The sequence below is a fragment of the Schistocerca gregaria genome, chromosome 2 (assembly GCF_023897955.1).
Source record: "Schistocerca gregaria isolate iqSchGreg1 chromosome 2, iqSchGreg1.2, whole genome shotgun sequence".
Taxonomy (NCBI): domain Eukaryota; kingdom Metazoa; phylum Arthropoda; class Insecta; order Orthoptera; family Acrididae; genus Schistocerca; species Schistocerca gregaria.
Window position 1 is genome coordinate 1,015,539,772 of NC_064921.1, and position 15,288 is coordinate 1,015,555,059.

Genomic DNA, 15,288 nt, shown 5'->3' on the forward strand with positions numbered 1-15,288 from the left:
CTAAAACCTTCGTAATCGCCTTCACACGTCGGATCAGAGTGTCAATTGCTCACATCAAATATGAAATTCATTTGATACTGACGCCGAGCATTTTGCGTCGACTAAGCCACTCACGTGCGATCAGTTTGCACAAAACGCTAGGGCTCGTCCGGGATTTGAACCCGGGACCTCCCGCACCCAAAGCAGGAATCATACCCCTAGACCAACGAGCCATCTGACGTGGCAAAGGCCTATTATTTCAGTGCACTGGGTCCCTCGATGTGGCCCAGGGTGCTCTGGAAAGTCTCGTGTAGGCTGGCGGGATGGGGGCGGCGCGAATTCCCGCGGTCGGCGGCCTTCCTGGGCTATTGGTACCTTCATGTAGAGCTGCCGCTGGGCTCGCACCCCCTGCTGCTAAGAAAGTGATTGCTTTTGCTGCTATGACTTGCAATCACGACTGCGGGAAACGCCGCTATCTCGTTAGGGGTGCTACGGCAGACACCCTCTCGAGCACCCCGAAGACTTCTTGAGCCCTCGGCTGTAATGGTTTCCAGGCTGTCAAAAGAACCGTCGCGTGTGCATTCGTGGACGGGAGAGAGGCTGAGGTAATTTCGAGTGAACGGGGATTGACTCCTCACTTCCGCAGTTTCCGTAGTGTAGCGGTTATCAAGTCTGCTTCACACGCAGAAGGTCCCCGAGCGGGAACAGTATTTTCCTGAATATGTCGTATTGTACTCCAGTGAACCACGACATGTGAGGATCTTCTGCATGTACCTTTGTTATGCAAGTAGCGCATTTATTTACTTTTTTAGTTACGATGACAACATCAGCACGAGTTGTCTCTAAGGTATAGTGCACACAAGTAGTTTCCGTGGTGTAGCGGTTATCACGTCTGCCTAACACGCAGAAGGTCCCCGGTTCGATCCCGGGCGGAAACACTTTTTCATCATTAAAAACAAGACATAGTAACATTCATCTGCTTCCATCTGTACCCAAAAACCTTCGTAATCGCCTTCACACGTCGGATCAGAGTGTCAATTGCTCACATCAAATATGAAATTCATTTGATACTGCCGCCGAGCATTTTGCGTCGACTAAGCCACTCACGTGCGATCAGTTTGCACAAAACGCTAGGGCTCGTCCGGGATTTGAACCCGGGACCTCCTGCACCCAAAGCAGGAATCATACCCCTAGACCAACGAGCCATCTGACATGGCGAATGACTATAATTTCAGTGCACTGGGTCCCTCGATGTGGTCCAGGGTGCTGTGGAAAATCTCGTGTAGGCTGGCGGGATGGGGGCGGCGCGAATTCCCGCGGTCGGCGGCCTTCCTGGGCTATTGGTACCTTCATGTAGAGCTGCCGCTGGGCTCGCACCCCCTGCTGCTAAGAAAGTGATTGCTTTTGCTGCTATGACTTGCAATCACGACTGCGGGAAACGCCGCTATCTCGTTAGGGGTGCTACGGCAGACACCCTCTCGAGCACCCCGAAGACTTCTTGAGCCCTCGGCTGTAATGGTTTCCAGGCTGTCAAAAGAACCGTCGCGTGTGCATTCGCGGACGGGAGAGAGGCTGAGGTAATTTCGAGTGAACGGGGATTGACTCCTCACTTCCGCAGTTTCCGTAGTGTAGCGGTTATCAAGTCTGCTTCACACGCAGAAGGTCCCCGAGCGGGAACAGTATTTTCCTGAATATGTCGTATTGTACTCCAGTGAGCCACGACATGTGAGGATCTTCTGCATGTACCTTTGTTATGCAAGTAGCGCATTTATTTACTTTTTTAGTTACGATGACAACATCAGCACGAGTTGTCTCTAAGGTATAGTGCACACAAGTAGTTTCCGTGGTGTAGCGGTTATCACGTCTGCCTAACACGCAGAAGGTCCCCGGTTCGATCCCGGGCGGAACCACTTCTTCATATTTAAAAACAAGACATACTAACATGCATCTGCTTCCATCTGTACCCAAAAACCTTCGTAATCGCCTTCACACGTCGGATCAGAGTGTCAATTGCTCACATCAAATATGAAATTCATTTGATACTGACGCCGAGCATTTTGCGTCGACTAAGCCACTCACGTGCGATCAGTTTGCACAAAACGCTAGGGCTCGTCCGGGATTTGAACCCGGGACCTCCTGCACCCAAAGCAGGAATCATACCCCTAGACCAACGAGCCATCTGACGTGGCGAATGACTATTATTTCAGTGCACTGGGTCCCTCGATGTGGCCCAGGGTGCTCTGGAAAGTCTCGTGTAGGATGGCGGGATGGGGGCGGCGCGAATTCCCGCGGTCGGCGGCCTTCCTGGGCTATTGGTACCTTCATGTAGAGCTGCCGCTGGGCTCGCACCCCCTGCTGCTAAGTTAGTGATTGCTTTTGCTGCTATGACTTGCAATCACGACTGCGGGAAACGCCGCTATCTCGTTAGGGGTGCTACGGCAGACACCCTCTCGAGCACCCCGAAGACTTCTTGAGCCCTCGGCTGTAATGGTTTCCAGGCTGTCAAAAGAACCGTCGCGTGTGCATTCGCGGACGGGAGACAGGCTGAGGTAATTTCGAGTGACGGGGATTGACTCCTCACTTCCGCAGTTTCCGTAGTGTAGCGGTTATCAAGTCTGCTTCACACGCAGAAGGTCCCCGAGCGGGAACAGTATTTTCCTGAATATGTCGTATTGTACTCCAGTGAGCCACGACATGTGAGGATCTTCTGCATGTACCTTTGTTATGCAAGTAGCGCATTTATTTACTTTTTTAGTTACGATGACAACATCAGCACGAGTTGTCTCTAAGGTATAGTGCACACAAGTAGTTTCCGTGGTGTAGCGGTTATCACGTCTGCCTAACACGCAGAAGGTCCCCGGTTCGATCCCGGGCGGAACCACTTCTTCATATTTAAAAACAAGACATACTAACATGCATCTGCTTCCATCTGTACCCAAAAACCTTCGTAATCGCCTTCACACGTCGGATCAGAGTGTCAATTGCTCACATCAAATATGAAATTCATTTGATACTGCCGCCGAGCATTTTGCGTCGACTAAGCCACTCACGTGCGATCAGTTTGCACAAAACGCTAGGGCTCGTCCGGGATTTGAACCCGGGACCTCCTGCACCCAAAGCAGGAATCATACCCCTAGACCAAGGAGCCATCTGACGTGGCAAAGGCCTATTATTTCAGTGCACTGGGTCCCTCGATGTGGCCCAGGGTGCTCTGGAAAGTCTCGTGTAGGCTGGCGGGATGGGGGCGGCGCGAATTCCCGCGGTCGGCGGCCTTCCTGGGCTATTGGTACCTTCATGTAGAGCTGCCGCTGGGCTCGCACCCCCTGCTGCTAAGAAAGTGATTGCTTTTGCTGCTATGACTTGCAATCACGACTGCGGGAAACGCCGCTATCTCGTTAGGGGTGCTACGGCAGACACCCTCTCGAGCACCCCGAAGACTTCTTGAGCCCTCGGCTGTAATGGTTTCCAGGCTGTCAAAAGAACCGTCGCGTGTGCATTCGCGGACGGGAGAGAGGCTGAGGTAATTTCGAGTGAACGGGGATTGACTCCTCACTTCCGCAGTTTCCGTAGTGTAGCGGTTATCAAGTCTGCTTCACACGCAGAAGGTCCCCGAGCGGGAACAGTATTTTCCTGAATATGTCGTATTGTACTCCAGTGAGCCACGACATGTGAGGATCTTCTGCATGTACCTTTGTTATGCAAGTAGCGCATTTATTTACTTTTTTAGTTACGATGACAACATCAGCACGAGTTGTCTCTAAGGTATAGTGCACACAAGTAGTTTCCGTGGTGTAGCGGTTATCACGTCTGCCTAACACGCAGAAGGTCCCCGGTTCGATCCCGGGCGGAAACACTTTTTCATCATTAAAAACAAGACATAGTAACATGCATCTGCTTCCATCTGTACCCAAAAACCTTCGTAATCGCCTTCACACGTCGGATCAGAGTGTCAATTGCTCACATCAAATATGAAATTCATTTGATACTGCCGCCGAGCATTTTGCGTCGACTAAGCCACTCACGTGCGATCAGTTTGCACAAAACGCTAGGGCTCGTCCGGGATTTGAACCCGGGACCTCCTGCACCCTAAGCAGGAATCATACCCCTAGACCAACGAGCCATCTGACATGGCGAATGACTATAATTTCAGTGCACTGGGTCCCTCGATGTGGTCCAGGGTGCTGTGGAAAATCTCGTGTAGGCTGGCGGGATGGGGGCGGCGCGAATTCCCGCGGTCGGCGGCCTTCCTGGGCTATTGGTACCTTCATGTAGAGCTGCCGCTGGGCTCGCACCCCCTGCTGCTAAGAAAGTGATTGCTTTTGCTGCTATGACTTGCAATCACGACTGCGGGAAACGCCGCTATCTCGTTAGGGGTGCTACGGCAGACACCCTCTCGAGCACCCCGAAGACTTCTTGAGCCCTCGGCTGTAATGGTTTCCAGGCTGTCAAAAGAACCGTCGCGTGGGCATTCGCGGACGGGAGACAGGCTGAGGTAATTTCGAGTGAACGGGGATTGACTCCTCACTTCCGCAGTTTCCGTAGTGTAGCGGTTATCAAGTCTGCTTCACACGCAGAAGGTCCCCGAGCGGGAACAGTATTTTCCTGAATATGTCGTATTGTACTCCAGTGAGCCACGACATGTGAGGATCTTCTGCATGTACCTTTGTTATGCAAGTAGCGCATTTATTTACTTTTTTAGTTACGATGACAACATCAGCACGAGTTGTCTCTAAGGTATAGTGCACACAAGTAGTTTCCGTGGTGTAGCGGTTATCACGTCTGCCTAACACGCAGAAGGTCCCCGGTTCGATCCCGGGCGGAACCACTTCTTCATATTTAAAAACAAGACATACTAACATGCATCTGCTTCCATCTGTACCCAAAAACCTTCGTAATCGCCTTCACACGTCGGATCAGAGTGTCAATTGCTCACATCAAATATGAAATTCATTTGATACTGCCGCCGAGCATTTTGCGTCGACTAAGCCACTCACGTGCGATCAGTTTGCACAAAACGCTAGGGCTCGTCCGGGATTTGAACCCGGGACCTCCTGCACCCAAAGCAGGAATCATACCCCTAGACCAACGAGCCATCTGACGTGGCGAATGACTATTATTTCAGTGCACTGGGTCCCTCGATGTGGCCCAGGGTGCTCTGGAAAGTCTCGTGTAGGCTGGCGGGATGGGGGCGGCGCGAATTCCCGCGGTCGGCGGCCTTCCTGGGCTATTGGTACCTTCATGTAGAGCTGCCGCTGGGCTCGCACTCCCTGCTGCTAAGAAAGTGATTGCTTTTGCTGCTATGACTTGCAATCACGACTGCGGGAAACGCCGCTATCTCGTTAGGGGTGCTACGGCAGACACCCTCTCGAGCACCCCGAAGACTTCTTGAGCCCTCGGCTGTAATGGTTTCCAGGCTGTCAAAAGAACCGTCGCGTGTGCATTCGCGGACGGGAGAGAGGCTGAGGTAATTTCGAGTGAACGGGGATTGACTCCTCACTTCCGCAGTTTCCGTAGTGTAGCGGTTATCAAGTCTGCTTCACACGCAGAAGGTCCCCGAGCGGGAACAGTATTTTCCTGAATATGTCGTATTGTACTCCAGTGAGCCACGACATGTGAGGATCTTCTGCATGTACCTTTGTTATGCAAGTATCGCATTTATTTACTTTTTTAGTTACGATGACAACATCAGCACGAGTTGTCTCTAAGGTATAGTGCACACAAGTAGTTTCCGTGGTGTAGCGGTTATCACGTCTGCCTAACACGCAGAAGGTCCCCGGTTCGATCCCGGGCGGAACCACTTCTTCATATTTAAAAACAAGACATACTAACATGCATCTGCTTCCATCTGTACCCTAAAACCTTCGTAATCGCCTTCACACGTCGGATCAGAGTGTCAATTGCTCACATCAAATATGAAATTCATTTGATACTGACGCCGAGCATTTTGCGTCGCCTAAGCCACTCACGTGCGATCAGTTTGCACAAAACGCTAGGGCTCGTCCGGGATTTGAACCCGGGACCTCCTGCACTTAAAGCAGGAATCATACCCCTAGACCAAGGAGCCATCTGACGTGGCAAAGGCCTATTATTTCAGTGCACTGGGTCCCTCGATGTGGCCCAGGGTGCTCTGGAAAGTCTCGTGTAGGCTGGCGGGATGGGGGCGGCGCGAATTCCCGCGGTCGGCGGCCTTCCTGGGCTATTGGTACCTTCATGTAGAGCTGCCGCTGGGCTCGCACCCCCTGCTGCTAAGAAAGTGATTGCTTTTGCTGCTATGACTTGCAATCACGACTGCGGGAAACGCCGCTATCTCGTTAGGGGTGCTACGGCAGACACCCTCTCGAGCACCCCGAAGACTTCTTGAGCCCTCGGCTGTAATGGTTTCCAGGCTGTCAAAAGAACCGTCGCGTGTGCATTCGCGGACGGGAGAGAGGCTGAGGTAATTTCGAGTGAACGGGGATTGACTCCTCACTTCCGCAGTTTCCGTAGTGTAGCGGTTATCAAGCCTGCTTCACACGCAGAAGGTCCCCGAGCGGGAACAGTATTTTCCTGAATATATCGTATTGTACTCCAGTGAGCCACGACATGTGAGGATCTTCTGCATGTACCTTTGTTATGCAAGTAGCGCATTTATTTACTTTTTTAGTTACGATGACAACATCAGCACGAGTTGTCTCTAAGGTATAATGCACACAAGTAGTTTCCGTGGTGTAGCGGTTATCACGTCTGCCTAACACGCAGAAGGTCCCCGGTTCGATCCCGGGCGGAAACACTTTTTCATCATTAAAAACAAGACATAGTAACATGCATCTGCTTCCATCTGTACCCAAAAACCTTCGTAATCGCCTTCACACGTCGGATCAGAGTGTCAATTGCTCACATCAAATATGAAATTCATTTGATACTGCCGCCGAGCATTTTGCGTCGACTAAGCCACTCACGTGCGATCAGTTTGCACAAAACGCTAGGGCTCGTCCGGGATTTGAACCCGGGACCTCCTGCACCCTAAGCAGGAATCATACCCCTAGACCAACGAGCCATCTGACATGGCGAATGACTATAATTTCAGTGCACTGGGTCCCTCGATGTGGTCCAGGGTGCTGTGGAAAATCTCGTGTAGGCTGGCGGGATGGGGGCGGCGCGAATTCCCGCGGTCGGCGGCCTTCCTGGGCTATTGGTACCTTCATGTAGAGCTGCCGCTGGGCTCGCACCCCCTGCTGCTAAGAAAGTGATTGCTTTTGCTGCTATGACTTGCAATCACGACTGCGGGAAACGCCGCTATCTCGTTAGGGGTGCTACGGCAGACACCCTCTCGAGCACCCCGAAGACTTCTTGAGCCCTCGGCTGTAATGGTTTCCAGGCTGTCAAAAGAACCGTCGCGTGGGCATTCGCGGACGGGAGACAGGCTGAGGTAATTTCGAGTGAACGGGGATTGACTCCTCACTTCCGCAGTTTCCGTAGTGTAGCGGTTATCAAGTCTGCTTCACACGCAGAAGGTCCCCGAGCGGGAACAGTATTTTCCTGAATATGTCGTATTGTACTCCAGTGAGCCACGACATGTGAGGATCTTCTGCATGTACCTTTGTTATGCAAGTAGCGCATTTATTTACTTTTTTAGTTACGATGACAACATCAGCACGAGTTGTCTCTAAGGTATAGTGCACACAAGTAGTTTCCGTGGTGTAGCGGTTATCACGTCTGCCTAACACGCAGAAGGTCCCCGGTTCGATCCCGGGCGGAACCACTTCTTCATATTTAAAAACAAGACATACTAACATGCATCTGCTTCCATCTGTACCCAAAAACCTTCGTAATCGCCTTCACACGTCGGATCAGAGTGTCAATTGCTCACATCAAATATGAAATTCATTTGATACTGCCGCCGAGCATTTTGCGTCGACTAAGCCACTCACGTGCGATCAGTTTGCACAAAACGCTAGGGCTCGTCCGGGATTTGAACCCGGGACCTCCTGCACCCAAAGCAGGAATCATACCCCTAGACCAACGAGCCATCTGACGTGGCGAATGACTATTATTTCAGTGCACTGGGTCCCTCGATGTGGCCCAGGGTGCTCTGGAAAGTCTCGTGTAGGCTGGCGGGATGGGGGCGGCGCGAATTCCCGCGGTCGGCGGCCTTCCTGGGCTATTGGTACCTTCATGTAGAGCTGCCGCTGGGCTCGCACTCCCTGCTGCTAAGAAAGTGATTGCTTTTGCTGCTATGACTTGCAATCACGACTGCGGGAAACGCCGCTATCTCGTTAGGGGTGCTACGGCAGACACCCTCTCGAGCACCCCGAAGACTTCTTGAGCCCTCGGCTGTAATGGTTTCCAGGCTGTCAAAAGAACCGTCGCGTGTGCATTCGCGGACGGGAGAGAGGCTGAGGTAATTTCGAGTGAACGGGGATTGACTCCTCACTTCCGCAGTTTCCGTAGTGTAGCGGTTATCAAGTCTGCTTCACACGCAGAAGGTCCCCGAGCGGGAACAGTATTTTCCTGAATATGTCGTATTGTACTCCAGTGAGCCACGACATGTGAGGATCTTCTGCATGTACCTTTGTTATGCAAGTAGCGCATTTATTTACTTTTTTAGTTACGATGACAACATCAGCACGAGTTGTCTCTAAGGTATAGTGCACACAAGTAGTTTCCGTGGTGTAGCGGTTATCACGTCTGCCTAACACGCAGAAGGTCCCCGGTTCGATCCCGGGCGGAACCACTTCTTCATATTTAAAAACAAGACATACTAACATGCATCTGCTTCCATCTGTACCCTAAAACCTTCGTAATCGCCTTCACACGTCGGATCAGAGTGTCAATTGCTCACATCAAATATGAAATTCATTTGATACTGACGCCGAGCATTTTGCGTCGACTAAGCCACTCACGTGCGATCAGTTTGCACAAAACGCTAGGGCTCGTCCGGGATTTGAACCCGGGACCTCCTGCACTTAAAGCAGGAATCATACCCCTAGACCAAGGAGCCATCTGACGTGGCAAAGGCCTATTATTTCAGTGCACTGGGTCCCTCGATGTGGCCCAGGGTGCTCTGGAAAGTCTCGTGTAGGCTGGCGGGATGGGGGCGGCGCGAATTCCCGCGGTCGGCGGCCTTCCTGGGCTATTGGTACCTTCATGTAGAGCTGCCGCTGGGCTCGCACCCCCTGCTGCTAAGAAAGTGATTGCTTTTGCTGCTATGACTTGCAATCACGACTGCGGGAAACGCCGCTATCTCGTTAGGGGTGCTACGGCAGACACCCTCTCGAGCACCCCGAAGACTTCTTGAGCCCTCGGCTGTAATGGTTTCCAGGCTGTCAAAAGAACCGTCGCGTGTGCATTCGCGGACGGGAGAGAGGCTGAGGTAATTTCGAGTGAACGGGGATTGACTCCTCACTTCCGCAGTTTCCGTAGTGTAGCGGTTATCAAGTCTGCTTCACACGCAGAAGGTCCTCGAGCGGGAACAGTATTTTCCTGAATATGTCGTATTGTACTCCAGTGAGCCACGACATGTGAGGATCTTCTGCATGTACCTTTGTTATGCAAGTAGCGCATTTATTTACTTTTTTAGTTACGATGACAACATCAGCACGAGTTGTCTCTAAGGTATAGTGCACACAAGTAGTTTCCGTGGTGTAGCGGTTATCACGTCTGCCTAACACGCAGAAGGTCCCCGGTTCGATCCCGGGCGGAAACACTTTTTCATCATTAAAAACAAGACATAGTAACATGCATCTGCTTCCATCTGTACCCAAAAACCTTCGTAATCGCCTTCACACGTCGGATCAGAGTGTCAATTGCTCACATCAAATATGAAATTCATTTGATACTGCCGCCGAGCATTTTGCGTCGACTCAGCCACTCACGTGCGATCAGTTTGCACAAAACGCTAGGGCTCGTCCGGGATTTGAACCCGGGACCTCCTGCACCCTAAGCAGGAATCATACCCCTAGACCAACGAGCCATCTGACATGGCGAATGACTATAATTTCAGTGCACTGGGTCCCTCGATGTGGTCCAGGGTGCTGTGGAAAATCTCGTGTAGGCTGGCGGGATGGGGGCGGCGCGAATTCCCGCGGTCGGCGGCCTTCCTGGGCTATTGGTACCTTCATGTAGAGCTGCCGCTGGGCTCGCACTCCCTGCTGCTAAGAAAGTGATTGCTTTTGCTGCTATGACTTGCAATCACGACTGCGGGAAAAGCCGCTATCTCGTTAGGGGTGCTACGGCAGACAAACTCTCGAGCACCCGAAGACTTCTTGTGCCCTCGGCTGTAATGGTTTCCAGGCTGTCAAAAGAACCGTCGCGTGTGCATTCGCGGACGGGAGACAGGCTGAGGTAATTTCGAGTGAACGGGGATGGACTCCTCACTTCCGCAGTTTCCGTAGTGTAGCGGTTATCAAGTCTGCTTCACACGCAGAAGGTCCCCGAGCGGGAACAGTATTTTCCTGAATATGTCGTATTGTACTCCAGTGAGCCACGACATGTGAGGATCTTCTGCATGTACCTTTGTTATGCAAGTAGCGCATTTATTTACTTTTTTAGTTACGATGACAACATCAGCACGAGTTGTCTCTAAGGTATAGTGCACACAAGTAGTTTCCGTGGTGTAGCGGTTATCACGTCTGCCTAACACGCAGAAGGTCCCCGGTTCGATCCCGGGCGGAACCACTTCTTCATATTTAAAAACAAGACATACTAAAATGCATCTGCTTCCATCTGTACCCTAAAACCTTCGTAATCGCCTTCACACGTCGGATCAGAGTGTCAATTGCTCACATCAAATATGAAATTCATTTGATACTGACGCCGAGCATTTTGCGTCGACTAAGCCACTCACGTGCGATCAGTTTGCACAAAACGCTAGGGCTCGTCCGGGATTTGAACCCGGGACCTCCTGCACCCAAAGCAGGAATCATACACCTAGACCAACGAGCCATCTGACGTGGCGAATGACTATTATTTCAGTGCACTGGGTCCCTCGATGTGGCCCAGGGTGCTCTGGAAAGTCTCGTGTAGGCTGGCGGGATGGGGGCGGCGCGAATTCCCGCGGTCGGCGGCCTTCCTGGGCTATTGGTACCTTCATGTAGAGCTGCCGCTGGGCTCGCACCCCCTGCTGCTAAGAAAGTGATTGCTTTTGCTGCTATGACTTGCAATCACGACTGCGGGAAACGCCGCTATCTCGTTAGGGGTGCTACGGCAGACACCCTCTCGAGCACCCCGAAGACTTCTTGAGCCCTCGGCTGTAATGGTTTCCAGGCTGTCAAAAGAACCGTCGCGTGTGCATTCGCGGACGGGAGAGAGGCTGAGGTAATTTCGAGTGAACGGGGATTGACTCCTCACTTCCGCAGTTTCCGTAGTGTAGCGGTTATCAAGTCTGCTTCACACGCAGAAGGTCCCCGAGCGGGAACAGTATTTTCCTGAATATGTCGTATTGTACTCCAGTGAGCCACGACATGTGAGGATCTTCTGCATGTACCTTTGTTATGCAAGTAGCGCATTTATTTACTTTTTTAGTTACGATGACAACATCAGCACGAGTTGTCTCTAAGGTATAGTGCACACAAGTAGTTTCCGTGGTGTAGCGGTTATCACGTCTGCCTAACACGCAGAAGGTCCCCGGTTCGATCCCGGGCGGAACCACTTCTTCTTATTTAAAAACAAGACATACTAAAATGCATCTGCTTCCATCTGTACCCTAAAACCTTCGTAATCGCCTTCACACGTCGGATCAGAGTGTCAATTGCTCACATCAAATATGAAATTCATTTGATACTGACGCCGAGCATTTTGCGTCGACTAAGCCACTCACGTGCGATCAGTTTGCACAAAACGCTAGGGCTCGTCCGGGATTTGAACCCGGGACCTCCTGCACCCAAAGCAGGAATCATACACCTAGACCAACGAGCCATCTGACGTGGCGAATGACTATTATTTCAGTGCACTGGGTCCCTCGATGTGGCCCAGGGTGCTCTGGAAAGTCTCGTGTAGGCTGGCGGGATGGGGGCGGCGCGAATTCCCGCGGTCGGCGGCCTTCCTGGGCTATTGGTACCTTCATGTAGAGCTGCCGCTGGGCTCGCACCCCCTGCTGCTAAGAAAGTGATTGCTTTTGCTGCTATGACTTGCAATCACGACTGCGGGAAACGCCGCTATCTCGTTAGGGGTGCTACGGCAGACACCCTCTCGAGCACCCCGAAGACTTCTTGAGCCCTCGGCTGTAATGGTTTCCAGGCTGTCAAAAGAACCGTCGCGTGTGCATTCGCGGACGGGAGAGAGGCTGAGGTAATTTCGAGTGAACGGGGATTGACTCCTCACTTCCGCAGTTTCCGTAGTGTAGCGGTTATCAAGTCTGCTTCACACGCAGAAGGTCCTCGAGCGGGAACAGTATTTTCCTGAATATGTCGTATTGTACTCCAGTGAGCCACGACATGTGAGGATCTTCTGCATGTACCTTTGTTATGCAAGTAGCGCATTTATTTACTTTTTTAGTTACGATGACAACATCAGCACGAGTTGTCTCTAAGGTATAGTGCACACAAGTAGTTTCCGTGGTGTAGCGGTTATCACGTCTGCCTAACACGCAGAAGGTCCCCGGTTCGATCCCGGGCGGAAACACTTTTTCATCATTAAAAACAAGACATAGTAACATGCATCTGCTTCCATCTGTACCCGAAAACCTTCGTAATCGCCTTCACACGTCGGATCAGAGTGTCAATTGCTCACATCAAATATGAAATTCATTTGATACTGCCGCCGAGCATTTTGCGTCGACTAAGCCACTCACATGCGATCAGTTTGCACAAAACGCTAGGGCTCGTCCGGGATTTGAACCCGGGACCTCCTGCACCCTAAGCAGGAATCATACCCCTAGACCAACGAGCCATCTGACATGGCGAATGACTATAATTTCAGTGCACTGGGTCCCTCGATGTGGTCCAGGGTGCTGTGGAAAATCTCGTGTAGGCTGGCGGGATGGGGGCGGCGCGAATTCCCGCGGTCGGCGGCCTTCCTGGGCTATTGGTACCTTCATGTAGAGCTGCCGCTGGGCTCGCACTCCCTGCTGCTAAGAAAGTGATTGCTTTTGCTGCTATGACTTGCAATCACGACTGCGGGAAAAGCCGCTATCTCGTTAGGGTTGCTACGGCAGACAAACTCTCGAGCACCCGAAGACTTCTTGTGCCCTCAGCTGTAATGGTTTCCAGGCTGTCAAAAGAACCGTCGCGTGTGCATTCGCGGACGGGAGAGAGGCTGAGGTAATTTCGAGTGAACGGGGATTGACTCCTCACTTCCGCAGTTTCCGTAGTGTAGCGGTTATCAAGTCTGCTTCACACGCAGAAGGTCCCCGAGCGGGAACAGTATTTTCCTGAATATGTCGTATTGTACTCCAGTGAGCCACGACATGTGAGGATCTTCTGCATGTACCTTTGTTATGCAAGTAGCGCATTTATTTACTTTTTTAGTTACGATGACAACATCAGCACGAGTTGTCTCTAAGGTATAGTGCACACAAGTAGTTTCCGTGGTGTAGCGGTTATCACGTCTGCCTAACACGCAGAAGTTCCCCGGTTCGATCCCGGGCGGAAACACTTCTTCATATTTAAAAACAAGACATACTAACATGCATCTGCTTCCATCTGTACCCTAAAACCTTCGTAATCGCCTTCACACGTCGGATCAGAGTGTCAATTGCTCACATCAAATATGAAATTCATTTGATACTGACGCCGAGCATTTTGCGTCGACTAAGCCACTCACGTGCGATCAGTTTGCACAAAACGCTAGGGCTCGTCCGGGATTTGAACCCGGGACCTCCTGCACCCAAAGCAGGAATCATACCCCTAGACAAAGGAGCCATCTGACGTGGCAAAGGCCTATTATTTCAGTGCACTGGGTCCCTCGATGTGGCCCAGGGTTCTCTGGAAAGTCTCGTGTAGGCAGGCGGGATGGGGGCGGCGCGAATTCCCGCGGTCGGCGGCCTTCCTGGGCTATTGGTACCTTCATGTAGAGCTGCCGCTGGGCTCGCACCCCCTGCTGCTAAGAAAGTGATTGCTTTTGCTGCTATGACTTGCAATCACGACTGCGGGAAACGCCGCTATCTCGTTAGGGGTGCTACGGCAGACACCCTCTCGAGCACTCCGAATACTTCTTGAGCCCTCGGCTGTAATGGTTTCCAGGCTGTCAAAAGAACCGTCGCGTGTGCATTCGCGGACGGGAGAGAGGCTGAGGTAATTTCGAGTGAACGGGGATTGACTCCTCACTTCCGCAGTTTCCGTAGTGTAGCGGTTATCAAGTCTGCTTCACACGCAGAAGGTCCCCGAGCGGGAACAGTATTTTCCTGAATATGTCGTATTGTACTCCAGTGAGCTACGACATGTGAGGATCTTCTGCATGTACCTTTGTTATGCAAGTAGCGCATTTATTTACTTTTTTAGTTACGATGACAACATCAGCACGAGTTGTCTCTAAGGTATAGTGCACACAAGTAGTTTCCGTGGTGTAGCGGTTATCACGTCTGCCTAACACGCAGAAGGTCCCCGGTTCGATCCCGGGCGGAAACACTTTTTCATCATTAAAAACAAGACATAGTAACATGCATCTGCTTCCATCTGTACCCAAAAACCTTCGTAATCGCCTTCACACGTCGGATCAGAGTGTCAATTGCTCACATCAAATATGAAATTCATTTGATACTGCCGCCGAGCATTTTGCGTCGACTAAGCCACTCACGTGCGATCAGTTTGCACAAAACGCTAGGGCTCGTCCGGGATTTGAACCCGGGACCTCCTGCACCCTAAGCAGGAATCATACCCCTAGACCAAGGAGCCATCTGACATGGCGAATGACTATAATTTCAGTGCACTGGGTCCCTCGATGTGGTCCAGGGTGCTGTGGAAAATCTCGTGTAGGCTGGCGGGATGGGGGCGGCGCGAATTCCCGCGGTCGGCGGCCTTCCTGGGCTATTGGTACCTTCATGTAGAGCTGCCGCTGGGCTCGCACTCCCTGCTGCTAAGAAAGTGATTGCTTTTGCTGCTATGACTTGCAATCACGACTGCGGGAAAAGCCGCTATCTCGTTAGGGGTGCTACGGCAGACAAACTCTCGAGCACCCGAAGACTTCTTGTGCCCTCGGCTGTAATGGTTTCCAGGCTGTCAAAAGAACCGTCGCGTGTGCATTCGCGGACGGGAGAGAGGCTGAGGTAATTTCGAGTGAACGGGGATGGACTCCTCACTTCCGCAGTTTCCGTAGTGTAGCGGTTATCACGTCTGCTTTACACGCAGAAGGTCCCCGGTTCGATCCTGGGCGGGAACAGTGTTTTCCTGAATA

The 15,288-nt window shown here is 51.7% G+C and overlaps 31 non-coding genes across 31 annotated transcripts; 16 read left to right on the forward strand and 15 right to left on the reverse strand.

Moving 5' to 3' along the window:
- Positions 1 to 140: 140 nt before the first annotated feature.
- Trnap-ugg (transfer RNA proline (anticodon UGG)) lies at positions 141 to 212 on the reverse strand. Its single transcript has one exon. It is a non-coding gene; the product is annotated as a tRNA-Pro (tRNA).
- A 632-nt stretch (positions 213 to 844) lies between these two features.
- Trnav-aac (transfer RNA valine (anticodon AAC)) lies at positions 845 to 917 on the forward strand. The gene has a single exon. It is a non-coding gene; the product is annotated as a tRNA-Val (tRNA).
- A 195-nt stretch (positions 918 to 1,112) lies between these two features.
- Trnap-ugg (transfer RNA proline (anticodon UGG)) lies at positions 1,113 to 1,184 on the reverse strand. The gene has a single exon. It is a non-coding gene; the product is annotated as a tRNA-Pro (tRNA).
- A 632-nt stretch (positions 1,185 to 1,816) lies between these two features.
- Trnav-aac (transfer RNA valine (anticodon AAC)) lies at positions 1,817 to 1,889 on the forward strand. The gene has a single exon. It is a non-coding gene; the product is annotated as a tRNA-Val (tRNA).
- Positions 1,890 to 2,084: 195 nt separating this feature from the next.
- Positions 2,085 to 2,156, reverse strand: Trnap-ugg (transfer RNA proline (anticodon UGG)). Its single transcript has one exon. It is a non-coding gene; the product is annotated as a tRNA-Pro (tRNA).
- Positions 2,157 to 2,787: 631 nt separating this feature from the next.
- Positions 2,788 to 2,860, forward strand: Trnav-aac (transfer RNA valine (anticodon AAC)). Its single transcript has one exon. It is a non-coding gene; the product is annotated as a tRNA-Val (tRNA).
- Positions 2,861 to 3,055: 195 nt separating this feature from the next.
- Trnap-ugg (transfer RNA proline (anticodon UGG)) lies at positions 3,056 to 3,127 on the reverse strand. The gene has a single exon. It is a non-coding gene; the product is annotated as a tRNA-Pro (tRNA).
- A 632-nt stretch (positions 3,128 to 3,759) lies between these two features.
- Positions 3,760 to 3,832, forward strand: Trnav-aac (transfer RNA valine (anticodon AAC)). The gene has a single exon. It is a non-coding gene; the product is annotated as a tRNA-Val (tRNA).
- Positions 3,833 to 4,027: 195 nt separating this feature from the next.
- On the reverse strand, positions 4,028 to 4,099 carry Trnap-agg (transfer RNA proline (anticodon AGG)). The gene has a single exon. It is a non-coding gene; the product is annotated as a tRNA-Pro (tRNA).
- A 632-nt stretch (positions 4,100 to 4,731) lies between these two features.
- On the forward strand, positions 4,732 to 4,804 carry Trnav-aac (transfer RNA valine (anticodon AAC)). The gene has a single exon. It is a non-coding gene; the product is annotated as a tRNA-Val (tRNA).
- Positions 4,805 to 4,999: 195 nt separating this feature from the next.
- On the reverse strand, positions 5,000 to 5,071 carry Trnap-ugg (transfer RNA proline (anticodon UGG)). The gene has a single exon. It is a non-coding gene; the product is annotated as a tRNA-Pro (tRNA).
- Positions 5,072 to 5,703: 632 nt separating this feature from the next.
- On the forward strand, positions 5,704 to 5,776 carry Trnav-aac (transfer RNA valine (anticodon AAC)). Its single transcript has one exon. It is a non-coding gene; the product is annotated as a tRNA-Val (tRNA).
- A 195-nt stretch (positions 5,777 to 5,971) lies between these two features.
- Positions 5,972 to 6,043, reverse strand: Trnal-uaa (transfer RNA leucine (anticodon UAA)). Its single transcript has one exon. It is a non-coding gene; the product is annotated as a tRNA-Leu (tRNA).
- A 632-nt stretch (positions 6,044 to 6,675) lies between these two features.
- Trnav-aac (transfer RNA valine (anticodon AAC)) lies at positions 6,676 to 6,748 on the forward strand. Its single transcript has one exon. It is a non-coding gene; the product is annotated as a tRNA-Val (tRNA).
- A 195-nt stretch (positions 6,749 to 6,943) lies between these two features.
- Trnap-agg (transfer RNA proline (anticodon AGG)) lies at positions 6,944 to 7,015 on the reverse strand. The gene has a single exon. It is a non-coding gene; the product is annotated as a tRNA-Pro (tRNA).
- Positions 7,016 to 7,647: 632 nt separating this feature from the next.
- Positions 7,648 to 7,720, forward strand: Trnav-aac (transfer RNA valine (anticodon AAC)). Its single transcript has one exon. It is a non-coding gene; the product is annotated as a tRNA-Val (tRNA).
- Positions 7,721 to 7,915: 195 nt separating this feature from the next.
- Positions 7,916 to 7,987, reverse strand: Trnap-ugg (transfer RNA proline (anticodon UGG)). Its single transcript has one exon. It is a non-coding gene; the product is annotated as a tRNA-Pro (tRNA).
- Positions 7,988 to 8,619: 632 nt separating this feature from the next.
- Trnav-aac (transfer RNA valine (anticodon AAC)) lies at positions 8,620 to 8,692 on the forward strand. The gene has a single exon. It is a non-coding gene; the product is annotated as a tRNA-Val (tRNA).
- A 195-nt stretch (positions 8,693 to 8,887) lies between these two features.
- Positions 8,888 to 8,959, reverse strand: Trnal-uaa (transfer RNA leucine (anticodon UAA)). The gene has a single exon. It is a non-coding gene; the product is annotated as a tRNA-Leu (tRNA).
- Positions 8,960 to 9,591: 632 nt separating this feature from the next.
- Trnav-aac (transfer RNA valine (anticodon AAC)) lies at positions 9,592 to 9,664 on the forward strand. Its single transcript has one exon. It is a non-coding gene; the product is annotated as a tRNA-Val (tRNA).
- A 195-nt stretch (positions 9,665 to 9,859) lies between these two features.
- Positions 9,860 to 9,931, reverse strand: Trnap-agg (transfer RNA proline (anticodon AGG)). Its single transcript has one exon. It is a non-coding gene; the product is annotated as a tRNA-Pro (tRNA).
- Positions 9,932 to 10,562: 631 nt separating this feature from the next.
- Positions 10,563 to 10,635, forward strand: Trnav-aac (transfer RNA valine (anticodon AAC)). The gene has a single exon. It is a non-coding gene; the product is annotated as a tRNA-Val (tRNA).
- A 195-nt stretch (positions 10,636 to 10,830) lies between these two features.
- Positions 10,831 to 10,902, reverse strand: Trnap-ugg (transfer RNA proline (anticodon UGG)). Its single transcript has one exon. It is a non-coding gene; the product is annotated as a tRNA-Pro (tRNA).
- A 632-nt stretch (positions 10,903 to 11,534) lies between these two features.
- Positions 11,535 to 11,607, forward strand: Trnav-aac (transfer RNA valine (anticodon AAC)). Its single transcript has one exon. It is a non-coding gene; the product is annotated as a tRNA-Val (tRNA).
- A 195-nt stretch (positions 11,608 to 11,802) lies between these two features.
- Trnap-ugg (transfer RNA proline (anticodon UGG)) lies at positions 11,803 to 11,874 on the reverse strand. The gene has a single exon. It is a non-coding gene; the product is annotated as a tRNA-Pro (tRNA).
- A 632-nt stretch (positions 11,875 to 12,506) lies between these two features.
- Positions 12,507 to 12,579, forward strand: Trnav-aac (transfer RNA valine (anticodon AAC)). The gene has a single exon. It is a non-coding gene; the product is annotated as a tRNA-Val (tRNA).
- A 195-nt stretch (positions 12,580 to 12,774) lies between these two features.
- Trnap-agg (transfer RNA proline (anticodon AGG)) lies at positions 12,775 to 12,846 on the reverse strand. Its single transcript has one exon. It is a non-coding gene; the product is annotated as a tRNA-Pro (tRNA).
- Positions 12,847 to 13,477: 631 nt separating this feature from the next.
- Positions 13,478 to 13,550, forward strand: Trnav-aac (transfer RNA valine (anticodon AAC)). The gene has a single exon. It is a non-coding gene; the product is annotated as a tRNA-Val (tRNA).
- Positions 13,551 to 14,449: 899 nt separating this feature from the next.
- Positions 14,450 to 14,522, forward strand: Trnav-aac (transfer RNA valine (anticodon AAC)). The gene has a single exon. It is a non-coding gene; the product is annotated as a tRNA-Val (tRNA).
- Positions 14,523 to 14,717: 195 nt separating this feature from the next.
- Trnap-agg (transfer RNA proline (anticodon AGG)) lies at positions 14,718 to 14,789 on the reverse strand. The gene has a single exon. It is a non-coding gene; the product is annotated as a tRNA-Pro (tRNA).
- Positions 14,790 to 15,200: 411 nt separating this feature from the next.
- Positions 15,201 to 15,273, forward strand: Trnav-uac (transfer RNA valine (anticodon UAC)). The gene has a single exon. It is a non-coding gene; the product is annotated as a tRNA-Val (tRNA).
- Positions 15,274 to 15,288: the final 15 nt, after the last annotated feature.